The sequence below is a fragment of the Larimichthys crocea genome, chromosome XXIV, assembly GCF_000972845.2.
Source record: "Larimichthys crocea isolate SSNF chromosome XXIV, L_crocea_2.0, whole genome shotgun sequence".
Classification (NCBI taxonomy): Eukaryota; Metazoa; Chordata; class Actinopteri; family Sciaenidae; genus Larimichthys; species Larimichthys crocea.
Window position 1 is genome coordinate 19,538,038 of NC_040034.1, and position 21,304 is coordinate 19,559,341.

The 21,304-nt window shown below is 45.0% G+C and overlaps 1 protein-coding gene across 1 annotated transcript in view; it reads right to left on the bottom strand.

Annotated features, from left to right (window-relative positions):
* The window catches only part of myt1lb (myelin transcription factor 1-like, b), an 88,577-nt gene that overhangs the window by 60,610 nt on the left and 6,663 nt on the right, over positions 1 to 21,304 (bottom strand). The window contains exon 2 of the mRNA XM_027274890.1: positions 401 to 515. The gene's annotated coding sequence lies outside the window, so the exon portion shown is untranslated. The remainder of the gene's footprint in view (positions 1 to 400; positions 516 to 21,304) is intronic.

Consider the following 21,304-nt stretch of genomic DNA (forward strand, 5'->3'; position numbering starts at 1 on the left):
GAAACGTAGGTGCTGATTGTGCTAAATTCATTTTATTTTGTAACAGTGCACTTTTGATATTTGCAAATGGCTGCATTTTATGTCGTGCTTTTATCCAAAGCATGAAGCAATTTTTCCTCTCATTCACACATTCATACAAGCTACCATGCAAGGTGATGGCTGGAGCATTGGGAGCAATTTGGGGTTCAGTCAGACAGTCAGACTTTAATATGTGGATCAGGGGAACTGAGAATCGACCCACTCTACCCTATAGATGCTGCTATGTTTCTGTTTATATTTAGAAAATGGATCAAATTCAGATTCATCGTGCAAATCTGCATCAGAACCAGCTTGTAAATGTGATCGAACAAAAACATTTGAATGGGCTCACGTGTAAAATGAGAATGCACCGCTGCACTACCTGAAATGGTTTGGGGGTTGAGACAGCTCTTTGGTCCAGACTTCTGCTTCCACCGTGACCGACTGACGTTCAGCTGGAGAAGAACGGCTCACCACGTCTCCTCCAAACTCATTTTCTACACAGAGGGAAGAAGAAGACGGAGAACATGCATCATTAAAATCATTTCCAGAACAATCACATTCACATACAGCCATGACAGGATCTGAAATTTCCTCCTCTCCTTTGACTCCAGGCTCATGAATAGTCATATAGCATCAGCTATGCGGCACACGCCAAGCGAACGTTGATTTCCGCCATAACGACGGCTGCTTGTCGTGTGCGATAGGCTTGGCAACATGGGGTAATTAGCTAGATCTATCATCTTCTGCAGGAAGTGGGGACAAATATAGCTAATGATCCGTGCCTGCCTCCATGATTTCTCTCCTCAGCTCTCCATCCTTTGCTGAGTTAGAGGAGGAGAGGAAAGGGGAGGGAGAGTGCTGGAAGATAGGAGAGGAGTGAGTAAGGGGGTCGATGTCCTACTCTGTCAAAAAAAAAAAAAGAAGGAAAAAAACTGAAAGAGATAAATACAGAAAGGAAGAGAGATGCAAGTGTGAATGGACATATGCACTCAAACGCCGCCTGTGTCTTTGTTTGCCTCCATCCTCTGCTGCTAATTGAGAGAATGTATGGGAGAGAACAGATGAGGTGTTGATGGTGTATAGGGACCATTACAAAGAATGAAGGCCCCCATAGGGACCCTACCAGACGGCCCAAGTATACACACACACACACACACACCCACACACACACACACACACACACACACAAACACCACAGTCATTCACAACCTATCTCAAAGCAGCTTAAATCAAAACAATGGCTGCTCCCTCAGGACTAACACGTCCATAGGCATACAGTGAGTGCTCAAAGTGCCCGTTTGGTGTTATGTAAAAGGAGAGGTGGTGGCTACGTGCGTAAGCGGACTTTACTTTGAATCAGCAGGGTGTCTCTTTTTCACCCTTCATCACACACACCTCTGTTTTCCACCTGTTTTTTTTTTTTTGTTGTTTTTTTTGTCCACTTCCTTTGTAGTGTGAATAGAAAGCTGGAAACAGTGTGCGTGAGTTGTATGAGGGATAGCATAAACAAAGAGCCACTCAGACGACATTTTCATTTGACGGCTATGGTCTTTTTTTTTTCTTTTTTTTTAATCGCCGTCAGAGGCTAGTTTGCACTTGATTACAGCCGCTGGTGTACTCCTGAAATATTTTCATTCAGGAAAATTGGCACCAGAACAAAGTCAAAGTGCTCATGGGCATGGACAAAAATGTTTGACTTGAGATAAAACAGCAAATCTGTGACATAATTCTACCTGCTTCTACCACCGCAAAACCCAAACACACACACACACACACACACACACACACACACATGCTCATCCCTGGCCCCTTGGTCATTATAATCAGAGTGTAAGTGATGGGTCTGTCCTCTGATGAAGGTCTTCATGTGGAGGCTGATGACAAATCACAGCTCTCTGACTCTTCATCAGGACACAGCCCACACTGCCCTAGTATATCTGTGTCTGTCTGTGTGTGTGTGTCTGTGTGTGTGTGTGTGTGTGTGTGAGTGCCAGAAGAAAAGAAAAAAAAAAGAGTTCAGGACAAAAATGAGAGAGAGTTGAAAAAAAAGAGACAAAAGCCAGGAGGAGATACAATACAACAACACAGCACACTGTGGCTGTGTGTGTGTGTGTGTGAATGGTGGAGTTTAGCTTCTATCCTGCTAGTTTCAGCACCAAGGACAGTGACAGACAGAGCGGAGGACTGAGCCTTCAACTGCAACCACACACACACACACCCACACACACACACATCTCTAGCCTTATACAATCACATGCATGTGCACAAGCAGTCCTCATTCTCCCCCTTTGTTATAAAGACAAAATATACCACAGAGGACTGCTAGACTTCCTCCGAGCCTCCAGCATCCTACAAGTGTGTGATTTTCTCGCGGTCTATTCCTCGGAGAATGAGAGGGGACTGTGGCTGCCCTTTACTGGGCTCCTATATCTATCAAAGCCAGCGTATACGCTGCAAATAGCTTGAGAAGACTGCCTGCTCTGGCACACACACACACACATACACGGTAATGAAAACCCCTATTGTATGATTCTGTACACTGCAGTATGGAAAGTGGGCTGTGATGTTCGCTGTGACATTTTCTATGACACACGCTGTACATGACAGGCATTTTAGACTCACGCACACACATGCACAGAGGAAAATCACACACCCATCATATAAAGAAACACACATGTGCCACATGAGGACAAGGGGGCACGCAGAAATAAGCGCATATTACAAGAGAGACACATGCTTTATTCATGTGATGTGTATGCACACACACACACACACACACACAGCAATCTTGTTCTCCCAGGCTCTGAGAGTGACTGGGGCTGCCTGACCTACATTCTAGCAGATACGTATACAGGCAGAGAGGAGATGAAATCTCTTTCTCTATTGCTCTCCCTCTCTCTGTTCCATATCCTGTGTTCTTTTCATTGCCTCTTGCACACACACACACACACACACACACACACACACACATACGCACAGTTGAGGTGAAGAAACGACTGTGATTTCTTGGCCTGAATGTCCTCGCGCTGCAGATGAAACTGGCATTGACAGAGGTGAGAAGCGGTATCTTTGCTGCATATGGAAGATCCTCAAACCACCTCTGTGCTCTTTATATATGTAAATAAAATATTTACAGCCCCCCCTCTCAAAAAAAAGTACTGCAGGATGAGTCCAAAAGCCGACGTCTTGGGGTAACAAATAGGGGAGATGAGGGGGTGTTGATGGAGGCGCTGAGGAGCTGAAAATAACATGCGCTTGTGAACAAATATGTTTTTATTGGGTGATGGTCTGTTTTCTAGCCGGTCTGATTAGCCGGAGAGCCGAAGATTCGATTGGTCCGATAATAAAGCCAGCTGGCATCTTTATGTATTCCTCGTCACACTGTTCTGTGGAAATCGATGCTTCCACTGAACTGGACTGCAAACACGGGGTAAGATAACAGGAAACAGTACACATATCAATTTTAACGTATAGGGATCATTTTGACCCAAAAGCATTAGGTCTCCTTACAGTAGGACTGTTCTACCTGTGCAGCTGTGCAGAGAGCAGATTAACCGTCACGTTTCCATGCTATTGTTTTTGTTATTGTAGCTGGCAGTGAGCTCAAAGTGTTCATCCAGGAGTCCTCTCCTCTCCAGACAGCACAGAGGTTAGTAATTCAAAAGGGGTTTCACTTTATGAAAAAAAAAAGAAGACCTGATCCACTACATCCCTAAACTAAACCACCCCAGACCTCTAAATCCCACTGAGGCATTACACTGACCACACTGTCAAAACAGTGATACAGCAGAAACCAACAGAAGAAATCCCATGACCCTGCATCTAGACAACTTTAATATTGCTGGATATTTTCCTACAAATCCTCCTGCATGTAGAGAGAAAACAGACAGCGCTTTCCTCAAACTCTTTGTAACCGTTGCGTGCACTGTTTCATCTCAATTTTTACAAAATGACCATTTTAATTCATCATAATTTTCATGACAGTGTGTTGTCACCAGTGTGGACCATGTGGTGATTTAGTCTGAATACAGCCTTAGTTTTTGGATAATGTCCCCAGCCTCCTTTAGCAATGACTTCAAGCACGATCCTGGTTGATGGCACCAATGGATACAGAACATCTTCAATGAATCACAACACTGCCGAGGCAACTCTGAATGATATGATCGGTATTCGGTAATGACGGTAGCTGCAGCTGTTTACATTGAATTTGAATTGTGAGGTAACATATAGCTAGTTAGCTGGGTCGGTAGGTAATGTAGTAGACTGGCTAAACTAAATAAAAGCAGAGCTTGTCAACCCTGCTACGAGAGATTAGGGGCTAAAAACTGGAGGAACATTCAGAGTTTAGTTTTAGTGATGTATTCATTTTATTTCTTAATTTATTGGTTCATTTATATTGCTATTGTGTTTATTAATGTGACCATGAGTTTTATTAATATCTTGTTTATTAATTGAATATTGAGTCCTTTGGACTGAGACTCAGCCAAGCAGACAAACACAGAGCTGACCACAGAGTTAAATCAACGTTTGTCATACTTTAATATTGGGTGATTGTTGTTACGGCAGCTTTAAAAAATGGATCTGCCTGTCGGTCTGAATTTTTCCCACAAAATATCTTTGGACACAGCGGTGTTGTCGGAGACACTGAGGTTCAAGGGTGAAAGAAGCTGTCAGATAGTAAAGTGGACTGGCTCTTTATGGCGTTCCTGCTCCTGTCAAAGAGCAAAAGTGAGCCAAGGTAAAAGCAGCTTTCTGACTCGCTTTTCTCTTCAAGGACATGAGAGATGGAACTGACCGTGTGCATGACCTGCTGGGCTTCACCGTACTCACACACACACACACACACACACACACAGATGAAAATAAATAAATATATACAATGCACACAGTAACACACGCAGTGTATTCATTATTAGCTTCCCTCCTCCCAACAGGACACACAAACAGCTAAAAGTGCACAAACCCACTCGCCCACCCCTCTGTCTGGAGGGAGGTGCCTCCTCCTCTGTAAGGGCAGAGAGTGTGTGTGTGTGTGTGGGGGGGGGGGGGGGGGGGGGGGGATAACATCGAGCGAACCGCCGCCACAATTACCCACAGTGGGGTAATCACCAACACAATGCACTACGGGTTGGCTGCCTGGGAGAGAGAGTGAAATACTCAGGTGAGGAGAGAAGCCAGACAGCAATCAGCCCAGCAGGAAGAGGAAGAGAGACAGAGAGACAGAGAGAGGGAGGGAGGGAAAGAGAGAGAGAGAGAGAGAGGAGAGCAAAGGGCCATTCCTTTAATTTCCAAGGGAGAGCCAGGGCCTTAATTACTTGATGAGTCTCCTACTCTCCCTCTCTCTCTGCTCTGTGGCTGTAAAAAGGTGTGTGTGTGTGTGCGTGTGTGTGTGTGTATGGGCGTGTGTGTGTGTGTGTGTGTGTACGTGGCCCATTATCAGACTGGGAATTCTCCAATCACCTCTCAGCACAGATAGCGAGTGAAGAGAACAACATTGCAGTGAGGGAGTGGAAGAGAGTGGTTGTGCTGCTGTCGGTGGTGGGTGGGTGGTGGTGGTGGGGAGGTTGTGAGGCGAGACAGAACGACAGAGAGAGAGAGGGGGGAGAGAGAGAGGTGATTTACGCCTTTAGAGGTGTTAGCACCATCTTTCATCTTCAGCACCTATAGAACACCAAGGTTGAGGAGTGACACAGCCAAGACTTGAAATAGCTGCAGGAAAACACCTATAGAGAACAACAGCACTGATACACTGTACTACTGTTGTACGCGAGGCCACGAGGGAGCGTCCGAGACCCTCTCAGAGAGACCTGCGCTACGTCCAGGACTGCGAGCGTTTTCTTGCATTATGTGAATGACAATTACAGAGAGCGAACATGGAAAATTATTTAGGCACAATTGAGCAAGTGGGTCTATCTCTCAATAAAGATTTATGAACCAATGCAAACTACAACTGCAGCTCACATTTTCTATGGGGATCTTGACACTGCATGTGGCTTCTTTTGCTCCTATTCCATTTGAAGTACAATATTTTCAGGTGGTAAGCTTAGTTTTTTTTTTTTTTTTTTTAGATTTTTTTTGGGGCTTTTTATGCCTTTAATGATAGTACAGCTGAAGATAGACAGGAAGCAGAGAGAGGGGGAGTGACACGCAGTAAATGGCCGTCCGATGCGGGATTCGAACCAGGGCCAGCTGCAGCGAGGACTGTAGCCTCCACACACGGGGCGGCCACTTAACCCACTACGCTACCGACCGTCCCTAAGCTTTGTTTTTTACCCAGCACTGGCTGTCACTTTCGTTGGCTTGCTTAAAAATGTCATTGCAGTTTATATTAGCCCCTCCGTAGCTAATTAATGTGGAACTTTCAGAATGAAACCACAGCATCAAAATCCAATCTACATGCATCGACTTTGTGTGTTGAACTGCTGGTACCGTCGCTTTCTAAGCTAACGTTAGCTAGTGTGGCAAAAGAAGGCGCTTGTGAGTGTGCATGAACATCTTATCCTTTGGATATGATATATGATCTCCCCTGGGGAAAAAAATAAAACAATCCTTAACACAGAAATCAGTTCAGAGGCACCCAAGAAAGTCAAGCCCTAAACCCATGAGCAAAGCCTATGAAGAATCAGCCGTCTGAGGACGGTAATCTGATCTGTTCTTTGTTCGACCCCAACAAGTCTCCTTTTCTTCTTCAGTAATTGATTTTATTCAAGTTAGCAGTCATGTACAAACTGTTGTACACATGATGCATTCCTTTGCATTTTTTAGCATCACGACTGCCAATAAAATAAGTAAGTAAACTCTAATGCAGGCCAATAACAGCATCTCCTCAGTCATCACAGATTGCTCCACTTGTCCTCATAAATTTTCGATATAAGCAGATCTGAATGTTTTGCTGGCAAATGATATTAGATCCCGGGCCTTTGGTTAGTGAACTGATACCCCTGCATGTGGCCGTCTGTCAGTGACGGCTTAATGCTTATTTACTGTACGATCTTTCCTCACGAGACAGACAGAGGGATCAATCCGAATAGACGGCTTGCAGTATCTTTGCAGTGGAAGGGATGGCGAGGCGTCTTTGAAGGTTAGCTGTCTATGAGCGCATCAGATGGGGAGTCTCACCCTAAGCTATGACAGACTGAGCTGTGTTGGAGAGCTTTGCCCTAACTAATGAAATAGCTCCTTTTGTGTTGCCGCTGATGACATTTTCCAGCATTTAGTCCTCGTGGCATCGTCCTTCTCGTTATTCATATCAGATCTCCCTCCTGGATTAACAAGGACACCATTGTGTGTGTGTGTGTGTGTGTGTGTGTGTGTGTGTGTGTCTGTGTGTGTGTGTGTTCTGTACATATACAGGATGTGTGTGTGTGCCTGCATTTACCATCGCTGCTGTACATGTGGATGGTGTGCAGGTAGAGGTGCACAGGTCTATATACAATGTGCAAATGCATGTACTCATTTGTGTGTGTGTGTGTGTGTGTGTGTCTGATTGCACCCAGGTCTCAATGCACTGATGAGCTCTATTGTTCTCTTCTCTCGTTCTCCACAAAATCCCTCTCTCTCTTTCTCTCTTTTTTTTCCCTCACTCACTTTCTCTGCCACCCCCACCCTTGCCCCCCTCCACCTCCTCCTCCTCCTCTGCTGCCAGTGTCTACCCAGAATACCAATGATGCAGTCTGCAGATAGACAGATAGGGCTGTCTGTCACATGACCCTATATGTCCTGAGGCTTTACCTCAGGATGACAGCAGGCACGGCACACACACACACACACACACACACACACACACACACACACAAAGAGACCCCCAGCTTGGCATGCTGTATCGCAGTGCAGGCACCGAAGCAGGCAGGCGGGCAAGCAGGCAAACACACACACACACACACACACACACACACACAGCATTGCAGACATTCACATTCAGAGGTATACGCACACTCGAGCAAGCTAATGGGCATACACACACTGAATCACCTCAGGGGAGCGAGCCAAAAAGAGCGAGAGAGCAAGAGACAGAAAGAGAAAGATAGAGAGAGAGAGAGAGAGAGAGAGAGAGAGAGAGAACACCCTGCCACTGTACACACATTTTTTCTCTCTCTCTGTCACACACACAGTCCTGCAGGCGAGATAGAAAAACACTGAATATCCCCCCCAATTCCATCCATCTCAAACACACACACACACACATATGCATACCTTCCTGTGGGAAGGCACCCCACCCGTTTCTCACACAAACACATTCGTCACTGACAAGGCTCTACACAGTCACTGGGTATCCTGTGGCACCAAAAATAGCAGCCTAATAGAACGGAATAGAAAATGTCCCCTCACTCTCCGCTCAAATAGGACCTATATTTTCTCAGTGTGGGAGTCAAAGGTGTTGGACAACATGAGAGAATTTGTTTTCGATTTGAATGAATCACACGGTAATTCAAAATAGCTCCCCCGAAAGCCAGAGAGCAGTCTCAAAGGAGCACACAAACACATTGGCAGACTGTGCCCTCTTTACCGCCTACTGCCCTGTCTGAAATGCTCGGAAGTCAGTCCACACATCTGAACAAAAACACAAGAGTTGCCCACGGAATTTTTTTTAATTCTCCTAAAAAGAAGGGGGGTTAGCTGTGTGGCCTGAGATCCGCACCACATACAGTGCATTTACAAAGTTATTTTTTTCAGCTTTATGCTGAAAGTTTCCTCGTTTTTTTCCACACTCAACCCCCCATAATGATAAAGCAAAAACAGGATTTTAGAAATGTAATAAAAAGAAAACAATCAAATGTTTCTCTGGTATAAGTATCCAGACTTGAAGTACCTTTGGCAGCGATTACAGCCTCCTGGGTATGACGCGACAAGCTCTGCACACCTGGGGTTTGGGGATTTTCTGCCATTCTTCTCTGCATATCCTCTCAAGCTCAGTCAGACTGGATGAGGACAGTTGGTGGACGGCCAATTTCATTGCTCTCCAGAGAGGTTTGATTGGGTTCAAGTCTGGGCCACTCAAGGACATTCACAGGGCGGTCCCCAAGCCTGTCCTGCGTTGTCTTGGTTGTTTGTTTGGGGTCATTGTCCTGTTCAACAGTGATTTTTTGTCTTTGTTTGGTCAGTTTGGCTGGTTGTCCAGATTTAAGAAAATTCCTGGTTGTTTCAAACTAACTCCATTTAAGAATAATAGCAGCCCTTGCCTTGGGGAACCTTCAATGCACCAGACATTGTTTCCATCTGTCTCTGCAGTTCATTCCACCTCATGCTGGACTGTAATCAAGGTGTAGAAACTTCTCGAAGAGAAGAGAGAAATGGGAGCTACATAAGTGTCAGCAGTCTGAATACTTATGTCAATGTTTCATTTCAGTTTTTGTTTTTAATACATTTGCAAAACTATTCTAAATTCTTGTTTTTGCTTTATCATCATGGGGTATTGAGTGTAGACTGATGATTGGAAACAAATATGAAAAAACTAAAAGTAGCAACCACCAGGTCTCAGTGGGCCGATCAAGTAATACATGAAGCAAACAGAATGTCACATGTCCATCATGTCCCTCCACTCACTTGCGCTTCCCAACCTGTCTGCAGCTACGTTGATGCCATGGTTGTTCCAGCTATTGGTTATATGTTGCTATGAAATAATTCAGCAGACTTTTTATAAATGACCATCAATATGAAGCTACTTTTGATCTGTTTATTGCAGTCAAATCACAGCAAACTCAGTGTATCTTGTGTTCAAAAACCAGCAGCAGGTCCACAGTCTATTGACTCTAATCAGAGAACTTCACCAGCTACATCTCTTGTGAACATTCCGACACAAAAATGACGTTTTTCAGACCGATAAATCAGGAGAAAAGCAACTTTGTTTGACATCAGTCTCTGTCTCAGCAGCCGTACACTCTCGTGAGATCAGGCAACACACATATCTCTTCTCTCTGTCAGTGCTGAATCGTCGGCCTGTATCACCAAAGAAGATCTATAACAACTGAACTAAAACTTTGTGAAACGTCTCTGACACAACATAATCTGCTTTCATCCATCTGCACGATGTTCATAATACTTCCAAACAAGATTTGGAGATCGAGGGTGAGGAGACCACGCCCACTTAGCAGACGGGGTGTGCATACTATTTCATATGAACAGAGATTGTAATGCGTTATCGTCTGTTATAGAATTCTCTGGTGACGACATCTTGTTGCGCACTCTTCTTCTCCAATGGCTTAATCACATCCAGCATGAGAACCGGTGCCACCTCTTGCCTATCTTGGTGAACCAGCTCCCAATAATCACAGTGCAGTAGTGGACAGAAACAAATATTAATTCGCTTTGGTTCAAATTTGTGATACATTTGGATGGAAAGTCATCATTAAATCATTAATGTTATTAGTAACATGTGTGCTTTTCCTGCTTCAAAATGTCTGGGGGTCTGTAAAGCAATGAAGGACCTTAACATGTGGTACTAGCAGCTAAATTAGTATTTATGGCATACTTTAAACTATAATTTCTTCTAATTTCAAAGAATAGACATTTTAGTCTTTACTTAACAAAGTGCTGCACAATATTGTGTAAAGAACTTTGTCACAACAAATCCCTAGCAGCAAGAGAAAGTCCTAAAATCCAGATGGAATAAAGAGTTAAACATTTCCGCACATTATCAAACCTATAAAATGTTAGTTGCATGGCACCTGTTTGGCTGCTCTGAAGCTGACGTTGGCTGCTTCTGCACTAAGTGGATGAATAAGTGAGCGCAACACCCATAAAAGCAGCATTCATTTGGACATAACAGCTCACACACTTGTCTTTATCCCAATTACTGTAAGAGAATACAGTGACTGAACTGTGCCTCTTGTCACTGAAAACATATACCAAATCCTCGGAATAGAAACAGGTGCTTAATGTGGCACTTGTAAATTAATTTGATTCCTGAGATGTTGCCGGAGTCGTACCAGCGACGGCAAGTCACAGGCTTGTTTCAATAATTATCAGCTTGGCACTCGGTGTGCCAAGCACACATGCCCACACTGAAATACAAGCTGAAAAAACAATCATCTGCAAACACGGATGCGTGTCTATGTACACGCATACATTACAGTAAGCGTGTTTGTGTGTGCTTGTTTTGTCTGTTTGTGAGTGTATGTTTTTTTATTTCCACGGCATTCTTTCCATTCCCCCGTACTTCTCTTAACACCTGTTGTGAAATATGTATATGTGCATTTCTGGATTTTTGTCAGGAAACTTGTTATGTTGATATCACACTGCGTATTGCAGCTACATCAAGGTGACAGTATGAGAAAAGGCGGGATGTTTTTATGCAAACGCTTGTGAGAATGAAGACAGAGCTGAAACAAGGAAAACACTCAGCGTGGCTTATACAGGTGAATATTTTAGGTGCTGCATGTGTGTGTGTGTGTGTGTAAGTGTGTGGATGGGAGCATGGGTGCAACTGCCTGTGTGTGTGTGTGTGTGTGTGTGAGGGTGCACATGTGCATGTGTGAGTGGGCTCAGGTGGATTGTGAACTCGGCAGATGGACATTTGGAGCAGCTTTGCACCCTGCAGCAAAATGCACACATGCATACACACACACACACACACACACACAAAACACGCACACACACACAGGCACGACGCACACACGCACACGTTCGCACTCCCACACACGGCTGTAACATTAACCTTGTGTAACTCTAGCTGAGAGAGAGCCATAAAAAAAAAAAGAAAAAAAAAAAACATCCTCAGCACCTCAAATCACATATCGACATACTGATCCAATATTTCAACTGTCCAAACACGGGGTAAGTCAAAACGACCATAATACTCTAATATTTCGTCTGTGTCCTGAAAATACCTCCACAGGCTTTTTAGCAAGCCAGAGACTTTTCCTTTGGCATTTTCAACATTGTGCAATGTATTTTCACCGGGCTGGTCAGGAAATATGATCAGGAAATATTATATGACACATACTGTACCAGTAACGGCTATGTTTAGTTCTGTTTGGAGAAATAAACGAAACCTTTTCTACATTGTTTATTTCTTACTTCCTCCAGAAATAGAAATGTTTGCTTCATCTGCCTCTGACTGCTATATTTTATTGGTTAAGTCCTGCTTGTTTACAGCCTAACGTGATCCGGAAAGCTCGCGCTGCTGTCGGCGTCACTGTAAGTTGCTTTAGATAACGGTGCCAGCTAAATGCTCTCAATGTAAATGTGACATGCTGAGGGTTAGATCCAGTTATCTGTGAGGCAGAAATGTTTCAACTCTTGGTCAAACGTACAGTTTATATTTCCATATTATTATCAGACGAGAGGCGCCCGTGAATATCGCATGCCCCTCTCTCTAAAAGCCTTGGGGTGCATGCAGAGCCCCATGTGGCAGTCCTGTCAGAATGTCCTTGTTTGTTAGAGGAGAGGAGAGGAGAGGAGAGGAGAGAAGAGGAGAGGAGAGGAAAGGAGAGGAGAGGAGAGAAGAGGAGAGGAGTCATTCCTTGAATATTACTGAATGGCATTTGTCACTCTGACTCCTAATTTTGTACACGTTTGCCTTCTTTAACCTGTCTGTGCCTCTGTTTGCTGAAAGCCTCTCCCCTCGCAGGCTTGTCTCTCCATCCCAGCTGGAGGATGGAGGGATGAAGATATGGGTGGAGGGCTGCGGGGATGTAGACGGAGGCTGTGTGGAGCTGCTCTCTCCCTGAGGAGCTTCTTCTGCCAGCCCAGTGCCACAGATCAACAGTCAGCCAGCCAGCCGTGCACTGACCTCATCCCTCTCTCTCTCACCCTCCCTCTATTTCTGTCTCCCTCTATCTCGCTCTCCCTCTCTGCCAGAGGCACTTGCTGTCCCCATGTCTCCTTCCTACGCCAACCGCCTGTCCTGCTACCAACGGTGCATGTCTGTCTGGCAACCTCTCTGCCTGCCTTTCTGTCTGCTTCTCTCCATGCCTGTCTGTCTCTCTATCTATTATTCCTCCAGTCCTCCTGTCTGTCTGCTTTTGTGTCTGTGTGCATGGGTGCTTGCCTGTCCATCTGCCTGTCTGCCTGCCAGCCACTCTTTCTAGCCAATACCTCTCTGGCGGAAAGCGGCCAGGCTGTCAGCCGCTCTGCCAATCTGCCTGACTATCTGCCTGTCTATTCGTCATCTGTTTGTGTCTTTATTTGTTTGCCTGCTCGTCTATCTGCCTGTTTACCTGTCTGCCTGTCCATCTGTCTGTAATCTGTTTATTTGTCTGTCTTGCTGTATGTTTGTCTGTGTGTGAAATGGCAAACATGAACCCCTAACCTCATTCAAGTAGTAGCTGGTACTCACTTCAATTTCAGAAAGACATGACAGGAAAAAGGGCCGGTGTAATGAGCGGAGCCTAAATCTCTCTTTCAGATTTAACACGACCTTTCAACATGCAGCCAACACTTTGAACCTCCTTATATTATCAAAACGGCACAGAGGGTTATCGGCTGGTGCTCATATTTAATCGTGAGGCCACCACGCTGTCACCAGAAGCTTCTGCAGTATTCGCCCGACTAATTATTCACATTTGGTTTAACAGAAGCCGTTCTGCAACGAGGAGAAGGTTTTCCAGGACCAAAAACTTGACATGCACCACGATTGTTGAGACCTTCTTTTATGGCAGACAGCGTCTATTCATTCACTGTCTATCCAAACAACATGCCCCGAGCTCTCCTCTGTCTTCAGACGCCTAGTCATCAGACCAACTTCCTGCTAATACTCCTCGTGTCTCATTCACTGCTCTTTGCGGCTTTGGGAAGATGTTTGCTTGCCATCCTTTCTGTCTCTCTCGCTACCCAGTGTCCTCTCCTATTCTTGTCTCAACAGGAGAGCGAGAGAGCGTTTGACTGGCTCCTCTCAACCAAAGCTGCACCGTGCGCTCACTCGGCAGTCAAGGACAACTCTAATAGAGGTAGAACAAAAGAAAAGGGGAGTGGGAGAGGGGAGGAAAGAGAGACCTATCGAGAGAAAGACGCACGCTGTGGTGGCAAGGGTCTTTGAAATTATACATATTGTAAAATAATAATAGTGCATAATTCCTTTTTCAATTGCGCTGACTTTTGCCCTCCGCCACTGTCCACAGGTGTGGAGCGAGGAAGAAAGGAAATTTCAATCTACGTCTGTTTTGCATATCACAGCTCAATAGGCAGCCTTCAAAGAGCGACTCAACACATTTTCCCCTGGGCATTGAGCACATACAGAGTCATATACAGTATATTCATTAAACTGAGTGTAAGGTCAACATCTCCTACAGTCTTATACAATGCATTCATCTCATGATATTCATTATTTCACATCCTTGGTGAATTCTCCGTACATTTTCCTGCATTTAATATTCTTTCTTTCTTTCTTTCTTTCTTTCTGTGTGGTGTGATTCTTTCATGTATTAAATATTAAAATAAATGTTTTAATGTAATGCTAGAATATTGTACTCTCTCTCCTCTTTAGTGACATCCCTTAAAAAAAAAAAAGAGTAAAAAAAACAAGAGATTAAACCGTTTTTGTTTTTTTTTTTTCCTCTTCGGTATGTTTTTGTGTTTACAGTCACTCCCACATAAAGCACAGAGTTTGCTACAAGCACATTTAAATGCCTCTGCAGTAAGAAAGCTAATCCCTGTTGTGGATTGGCCCAGTTAGTGGTTCCCAGCTTTTGGAAGGGAATGCTAAACTGGGTATGAAGCAGGAGGGGGGATGTGGGTATCTCTCCATTTATAATGGTAAACCCGGCCCCATGTTTGTGCTGCGCTGATAGATGTTATCTGTGTCAGCCTTTGTTTCTTCCTCTCTCCTCCTTCTTCTTCTTCCCTCACGCTCCCTCCGTTTCTCCCTACACAGCCCGTCTCCTGCTCTCTCTCTCATTCTCATTCCCTGTCTTCTTTTTTTTTTTTTTTGTTTCACTTGTTCTCTTCTGCTCCTCTCCTCTCTCCTCCCTCCTCTTTCTATCGGTGCCCAGATGCAGAGAAGGCAGCTGTGTTGTGTTTTAAAGTGTGCCCGGTTGAAGCCACTGTGCCTGGCATCTGCTGTTGGCAAAAAAAATAATAACCAACCCCCACTATAGGCATCCATCTCTGTCTCTCGCTTGCCATCTCGCTGCCTTCTCATCCTCTGAAATGAGATGAAAGACGACTGCTGTCCTTTTAGGGAGGAAAGGGTTAACCGGCTACCAAGCTCCTCTTCCAGCAGGGTCACTAATAACCACCAATTATTGAACTGTACATCAGCGTACAAGACAAGAATGGAAGAAACAAGATAGTCAGGGCTAACTAGTTTCTCAACTATAGTAGCCCAGATGATGCCCCTACAGATGTTTAATGCCAATACTCGTTAGACATAATCAATAAATCTGATCAAGCTGAAGAGCTAAACATGTCAGCTGGCTGTCTGGCTGCTTCTCTTTTAACTGTCAACAAAGAGAATGACAATATAGCCATCTATAGGGATCTCATTTAAATCAGCTAATCAGACACAGCCATGCTTTGTGCTAAGGTGGAGCCCTCCTGAGACCAAAGCTTCAGAGACGAGGAGAGCGTATCATCTGACTCTTCCGGGGAAGATGCACCCAAACACGGGGGGCTGAGGGAGACGCAGGCAGGCTGTAGGAGCCGGGGCTGTAATTAGGTGCCCTGAGCTTGACGCCCACACGCCTCGACTGAGACGCCATCCATCCCTCCCTACCCTCTGCAAATAGGCTCCTGGGCGCCTTGGTTCTGGTGCAACAGCCGCACACAGGTGTATGTACTCACCCACACATCAATGTGCAAAAACACACAAAACCAAAATTCATATGTGTGTAATCATTCATAAACAGTTAAACGCAGACAGCTGCAGAGCCTGTAAAGATACTCGGAAACACACTTTTCTTGAGGATCATGAAGTGAGCGTCTTTAAACAACAATTTTCGGGACTTTTTTTGTGTCACCTTCTTGTTCTTCTTATAAATAAACAATCAGGTTCACACGAACCTCTCCGACTATGAGAATTTATGCTGCGCAGCCAACCATTGCCTGACTGGAACTGTTTAAGGATTGCACCAAATGTGTGTGTGTGTGTCTTTTTTTTTTTTTTAGTATTATTATTATGACAAGCTCAGCCAAAACACAAAAATATAAAAAAATATATGCCAATATAATTTCCACTGTGGACCAAAATAGAAACCAAAAATCAATCCCAAGCACAGTATAGGGAAAAAAAAAAAAGCTAGCTATCTCAACTGCAGAGCCTGTCTTCCCATCTCCCCTGGTCCGCGAGAGCAGAACACACTGGTGCGCTGGCTTTTGACCACGGCAATTTTAATCAGTCTTTTTCACACTTCATTGGGAATTCATCGCCGCCTTCCCCCTTCAAACATTGTTTGGGAGAGTTATCAGCGGCAGGCAGCATATCCGGTAATTATACATGCAAGGTAATGCTGGGAGCTGTGCTGAATATTTCAGCCAAATGCATGTGCTGCTGAGAGGCACTGGAGGGTACAGCTGCTTCATAATGCCGGGTCTGTGGCGGCCATGATTGAAGAATGGTGTCTGAGAGTCACATCCCGAAAGTAGTGGTTTGTACGCGTGATGTGAAGTAGGCCGAAACGTTAAGTTTTAATGCGATGTGATTTGCATGACAATCAGACAATATGCCAAAGGTGTTTTGTTCCTTAATGTAAACCCTTCCCATGAATTAAAGCAGTTTGCTGCGTTCCAGATACGAGCGCACGGCAGATGAAGAGTGCGAGTGTTTCGGCACGTCGCATATTTGAATGTGTTGCAGAGGCATGGTGCAAACGCTACTCGAGACCAGATCACTAAAAAAAAATCTGATGGTTCAATGTGTTTGTTTACTGTGTGAGTAAGAGGCCAGCTGTTAATGGGGTCTGAACACGCAGCCAGACAAAAACCACAAAGAAACGCAGACACACACTGAAACCACAAGTCAGACACTGGAGGGTCCTCTAGGGGGGAAAAAAGCAGCGGGGGCATAACAATGACTCATACAAACGGTCACCGAACACACAAACACACACACACATCTTGCCATGGCAGCCAGGCTGTCAGATAGAATCAGCACCCAGCCTATGGAGTACAGTTGACAGGTGTGGCCCGCCAGTCACACACACACACACACACACACACACACACCAGCCAGTCACGTCCCCCAACCCCTTGCCTGACAGGGAACCACATGTGATAATGTACCCCATTCAGTGACTGTGAGTGTGTGTTTGACATAAACAGAGGGATAAAGTGAGAGAGGGTCTATGATTTGTCAGAGTCAATGTGTGTGTGTGTGTTATTGGGTTTACCTGCATGCATACAGTAGTCTGATCTATGTACGCAGTGCGAGTGTATGGGAGTGCTGCGGTAGCTGTGAGTGCTGTGTAGAGAGGCATGGAGACAACTTCAGCATTGCAGTAAGATCAATAGAATAATCCAGAGCCTGACTAATTCCTCTGTGTGTGTGTGTGTGTGTGTGTGGGTTTGTACAGTATAGAGCCATATGCCACATGTTTGATGTGTGTTTTCGGGTGGTACAGTAGAGGCACTGTCGCTGATGTATGTGTGTGTATACAACATGTGTGTGTAGGAGTGGAGCAGATGTGACCTGCGCGCTCTCTCAGCGCAAATCTCTATCTGTGAATGAATAGTTGAGAATGGAACGCCCTTCGCACACTAAAGCAGCCTTCTGCCCACAGTTACCAAACTGACAGGAAGCACGGCAAAGCAACACACACACACACACACACACACTGACAGTCCTGTACACTATGAGTGAATTACTTTCCTACCTGTATCACTGCTCATTGCTCAATCCTAATTAGACGGCCATATGTTTGTAGTGTGAAACAAATAATCTCATTGTTATTAGAGGAGTACGCAAACGCGCACGTGACGTGCTCAAACACGAGAACAGATGGACAAAAAAACATTTGCATGTGCGTCCATGCACAAACAATAGACACCCACACCTAGACACATTAACACACACACACACACACACACCCACAAACATATACAACCCACTCTCTTGCCTCTAAGCAGTCTAGTCCGGTTACTACAAAGCCCACCGAAAGCTCTTTGCAGATCAAATAATCATGCCTTCCATCTGTTTCCATTTCTCTACATTAGCTTGGTGAAGGCGCCCTACAGACCCCGTTAAGAAGCGCCGCAGCCATGGGTAAAATAATGATTCCTCTCTCAACCCCCTACTCCTCATTATCTCCATCCAAAGCCAATTCAATGACAGGGAGTAGATACGGGCCAATTGCATGTACGGTCCTTGTGCTCTTCTGTAATGTCGTCTTACTGTGTGATATTATGCAGGGCTTGCAATGTAATAGGCTTTTTATAGCCTATGAGGAGTTATTTTGATGTTGTTATGGTATAAAATATAGATCATAGTGTATGCTATGTCTGAAATATGTTGAATCCTTTGGAATCATTTGAAATTGTTGCAGCGTGCCTAAACACATAAAAATCTATTCATTTCATCAACCAACTCAGATTCACACTCCGAAACGTCATGTTCAATAAATATGAAAGACTGAACAGGCGCAACGCACAAACTGTGGGATGGAAATGAATTAGTGAAATGCGTAATATCACCATCTTCCTCATACAATGAGGCGGGAAGCTGATATTCAGCCTGTGAGTGTATGTGCCATCTCGCCAATGAGCTTAGGAAGGGGGGGGGGGGTTTGGTCCCTGTTATGCAAGATGGAAATGAGTTTGCCACGCTTTGCTGTAGCCAAGCTATTTTGGAACGGCTCACATCGGAAAACGCTGGGCCGAGCAGGAAAATTAGGTCATTTACAAGAGCAGGGCAGTGCCTTCTTTCGGCAAGTGAGCGGTGGCGAGGGCTAAGACTAAAGAACTAAAACGTGTAGCGCTGTTTATTCAGGGCAGGGGGTACACAGATTTGAGTAGAATGAACAAGATGTGGGAGCTTAACACAGGCAAAGCAAAGAAGCTTTTTAACAGAGACCTAAGAATGACCTGAATACATTGCAGCAATGGAAGGGAAGCGAGAAAGCCGGCTCTGAGTGCCGGAGCTCCGAATTCCTCCTGCATTTTGTAGCAGATCACACCACACACTATGACTTTCTTGTCTGTGTGCGGAGACTGATGCTGACACAGAGGGTCTGATTTGTTATGCATGGCATCCTCCCTGTTATCAGTAAATATGTGATCCATCCCCCTCGTTAACCGCTGAACTGAGATGAAGGAGTCAAGGCAAAACTTGCCCCCCCCCCCCTCGCTCCTCGCAGTTATATTTGAACTAATCATCCAGTAGGACGTGGAGGGAAAATCCTGTTACAGAGACCAGGGTAACAATGAAACAGAGATGCACTGCAGTCAGAGCTGGAGCTCTGGAGGAGCGATAGGGAGGGTACGGGGGGGGGAAGAGACACACATGATGTTTGGGAGACACTCAGGAGAAAAGGGGTGGGGAGGGGGAGGCTCGAGGGAGACAGTATGTGTGCAGACACAGAAAGAGAGAGAGAGAGAGAGAGAGAGAGAGAGAGACAGGCTAAGATAAATGAAATGACAGAGGAAGGACAGACAGGGAGAGGGTACATGCAAGTAGAGCAACTAGAACTGTGTGTGTGTGTGTGGCTCTGTAGGTGTGTGTGTTGAGGGGAGTTAGTAGGAAGGCCCAGAGGTGCCTTGTCAGCGGTTTCAGGGGGCCGTGTCTGAGGAGGCCTCCAGGTGGCAAGTAGATATGCCCTAGTTTTAGGAGCGGCGTCTCTGTCTACTCACCCACACTAACACACACACACACACACATACGCACACACACACACACAAACACGCACACACACAGGAAACATGTAAACAAACACACAAGACCTGAGGTACGCGTGTTCACCTTTTCTCTTTACCGCACAGATTATTTAAAAGTGAAGCCCCCCGAGGAGCCCCCGGTCAAGCCTTGTTTACGTTGCATGCTCTGTCAAAATACATACTGCTGCACCATAATGACTTCTCATAATTCCCGAAAAGTTACAACAAACAATATTTTCTCGCCTCTGATAACACACTGAGATTGCATTCTCTTGCCTGTATGTGATGGATTTACCGATAACAGACAAAATGTCACACGGCGACCGGGCTCCCTAAAAACTGGACAAAAAAAAAAAGAATCGATCTGACTCAAATGCACACGAGAGAGAGAGAGAGAAAGAGAGACAGATTATCTAAACTAAAATGGCCTTTCCAATTCTCATCACCGTCCTGACACCCCTTAAAAAGAAACCAAATCAAAAATGAGTGTGCTCAGATTGTTGTCTGACACAATCCTTTCTGCATCTGAGTTTGATTTTCGGAGCTAGTCAAAGCAAGCCATAAGCGCTAAGTGGTAAAAATTGAATCCAAATCATTGTTCCCCAAACAAAAGCTGTATGTTCACGGAACAAAGTTATTGATCTGCGCTGTGTTTTCCTGGGAATTTGTGTGGAAGTGTGTGCGTGCGTCAATATTTATGCGCCTATGTCTGTTTATATTCCAACTGTTGCCTCCACTCGCACGTTTGCATGCATGTGTACACACGGACCTGCCCGCAGACTCGCATTTGGTACCGTATGTGTGTGTGTGTGTGTGTGTCTTCGATGAGCCGTCAGTCCTAAAGAGGGGCTATGCTGCTGTCATGCGATGACACCTCTTATTTGCTGCTGTCCTGTGAAGCGGAGCTGAAGGCAGAGGTCAGGCCACCCTCACGGAGACGCTGCAACTCAGAGCACATCATGTCTGCCTGCCTGCCTCCCAACGCTGTAGTACAGTCCCACACACACACACACACACACACACACACACACACACACACACACACACACACACTGTCTCCTGCATAAAACCATTACACACAGACACATTTATTCGCACACACACCACATTCCAAACACCAGCCGCATTTATTAGAATTTTTCAATTAAGAGTACTCCACCATGGCTTAAATAAAGCCATTTTGTACACAAAAAATAAAATGTAAAAAAAATTCAAAAATTGATAAGTATTTGAGTCCTGATAGAATCAAACAGTGCTTAACACACTATTGTGTCTGGTTTCATATTCTGTCCTCGATGGAACCAGGATGACGCCTGCTGAATCCAGCGCTACACTCATCATCTCTTCTCCCCCTGCTCGCTCCTGTAGGCCGTCCATTCGTCTTGACCGGTGTCACACGCCGTCATCAATTACCCATTAGACAGTGTAATATTCGCCCAATATTGCCGGTGTGTGACTGGGAGATTTTAGAGTGATCAAAAGCGACAAATCTGATTTACACAGCTAGTATAAATAAGGAGATTGTGCCCTCCCTGATTGCCCT